Raw genomic sequence first — 3002 nt, forward strand, 5'->3', positions numbered from 1 at the left:
GTTGTTTAATTTGCTTCATCGTTCACGTACCCGCGCATAAACGGCCGCACATTTGTAACAACCCCCTTTGTTACGATCACCCTTTGCTTCACCCTGCCTGTAGTTGTATTTATTTGCACACGGTCTCACTGGTTTTGGGGGTACCTGGTTTTAGGCGGGGTGCTTTATTGCTTTATGTATGATGCCATGATATTTGCAATGTATTTCTCGATATTTCGCCTCACTAAGTGTAGAGCAGCGCTTAGGTATTGTTTTTAAAAATATAGTTTAAATTCATAATCGCGCATCTTCGGCGCTAAAGTACACGGCGTGTGTCTGTGTGTGAGAGTGTGTACGGGGAGTTGTGGATAATGTCTGACTGGCCCTGGCTAACTGCATCACCAGCATCTGGATGCCATAGATTGATTCCTGCGCTGCTGCTGCTACCAACTAGGAGGGAAGTTGACTTGCGCCGCGCTTTAGTGTGTCTCGTTTAATTTACAATTTGATCTCTTCCGAACCCATTTCCTATTTACAATCGCAGTCGCATTCGTGTTGTGTGTGAAAGAGAGAGCTATTTGATTTAAAATTCATTAACCGGTACATGCCGCAATGGTATCGCGTGGGCCCACTAGGACTTTAATTTACAAACTCTGTCTGATCAGCGCGCAAATAGAATATGCAAAAGAACACAATACTAACAATAACCGAGTACGTTGATAAGTTTCTGCGTTTCCCCGCTTACAAATCGAAATACCAACAATGGGATGCCTATGCGCACGTTACTTATCCGATACGCGCGCGCGCGCGTGTTTGTGTATTTATGAGTAATCAATTGAACTAATTAATTTCGCAAGATTCTCTATAATTGATGATTTAGCGTGCGCTTGATGCGGCGCGCCCGCTGAGTAATGTCATTGTACTACTACGCTAATTAAATTTGGGTATGAGTAAACATTCGTGTAATTCGTGTGTTTCGTGTAATTAGCTCAGTTTGTTCGTTCTAATATCTTTTTTTTTGTTTGTTTGTTTAATCTTGGCTGAGGCGTATGGGAGTAATATTAATAAATTTTTTTCGATATTTTCTTTCTCGTTTTTCTCTACCACTAATTTAAGGATGACACTGCCAGATGCCAGAAATGTGTACGATTAAAATGTTTACGGATCACACCCCGTGCAGCGATCGTTGCGAGATCGTGCGTGAAATGCTAATGAGCTGGGTCTAGTGGGTAACAGGGAGAATGAACTGAACCAATATGTTTGTCGTCTCATCGTTTCTTTTTTTTTGTTCTGATTGGAAATGATTGTAGGTCAACCAGAGTACCAAATAGAAGGGAAAAGGAAAGTTCTAACCAGTACGTCATGAGATTAATAAGAATGGGGGAAAACACAGAACATAGTACGGAATGGATGAGAGCCCCTGTTTCGCCTGCTTCTAACCATCTGCTAAACGATCACGCACGCATGATCGTTGATCCTAGATCGTCCATTCGGGATTTTTTGTTGTTGCTACGAAAGTGTTCGGGCCTTTTTGTTATCTTTGCTATATGGGTTTGAACCTTGGGCACTTGATACTGCCTTCTTGCGCCTTCTCGTATTTCTGGCGATCTCGAAACCTAGCGAATGGACCACAGGGTGTAGAGACGTAATTGGAAAGTATTGGCATAGTGATAGTGGTAGCGGTAAGTTAGTACGTTTTGTTTTAGTGAATAGAATTCATAGTTTGGTAGTAATCGTGTTAGTTAGTTAGAGTTAGCGCACTATTATAGTAGCTGCGTGTCGTTTCGTTAAAAAGGGACCAAAAAACAATAGGATGCACTTTGCTCGATGATGCTCGATTAGTTGGAGACTGGATGGATGGATTCGTAATGGCGAAAATGGAGCGTGGGTAGGAAGGAGAGCCAGAGAGGGAGAGAGTGAGCGTTCGTTTGCGTAGTGGATGAGGACGAAAAAGCTCATGAGAATGAACAAAAGAAGGACTAGAGTTGGTGGTGAGAGAAAGAGAGACTGAGCACGAGAGGGAGGGAGAAGTTTGAGAGACATTGGGAAGGGGTGATCTTGTATGACCACCGGTACGTGCCCAAGTGGATGGTTTGTATGCGTGCAAGCAACACGTTGGACACGCGGACACAGATCCTTCATTCTGTGGCCATTGCCGGTTTGACTCCTCCCTCTCTCTCTCCCTCGCTCCCTCTCATGTACCACCACCCATTCCTCCCATTCCTTCTCTCCTCATTCTGCATCGCATCTTCGCCGCCACTAGCATCGCCGCCGTCGCTGCCGCCACCGCTTCTCCCCTCTTCCTCCACCCGCACTTTCCGCACAGAATCGATGCTAGGCGCGTCGGAGAATGTCGAATGTGGGTCTGGTTGGTTACAATGATCCGGGAAAGCTTTCTACTAACTTATTCCGCAATTTCTGTGAGTATCGCATTAAATCCTCCTGCCACATGTTCAATTCAAATCAAAACAAATTAACTCCGAAGCCGTACTCAATTTTGTCGACATCTGGAAAATCGAGAAAAAGCATTTAGCATTGACACACTGTAACAGCACACACACGCACGCACACACGAATGTGTTGCGGTGTGTTGATTAGAATGGAAGAAAGAAACGATTACGATTAAGAAGGAGTAGGAGAAGAAAAAGTACAAAAATTACAGGAGAGATAGATAGTGAGAGCGAGTGTGGAATGCGTGAGTGAAAGTGAGTGAGAGTGAGAAGTGGTGCAAAATGAGGTGAGTGAAACGTGGTGAACAAAGATATGTTAGGGGGGGATAGAGAACGATTAGGAAGTGCAGAAAAAAGTGAGCTACTTTGGGGGCTAATGGAAACAAGAATGTAAGAAGATACGGTCGTACGACAAAACCGATTGGAATAATACTTTGGGTGAGGGGTTGAACGGGATTAATAGATACAGAACGGTGGCGAAAAGGGAGCAGGGGGCTACCGATCACAGTGAGTTGCGAAAAAACACAAACACATAATAGAAATAAAAAGTAATGAAGATGCGTAGATAGGAAC

Source organism: Anopheles moucheti, chromosome 2, assembly GCF_943734755.1.
Source record: "Anopheles moucheti chromosome 2, idAnoMoucSN_F20_07, whole genome shotgun sequence".
In the NCBI taxonomy this organism is placed as follows: domain Eukaryota; kingdom Metazoa; phylum Arthropoda; class Insecta; order Diptera; family Culicidae; genus Anopheles; species Anopheles moucheti.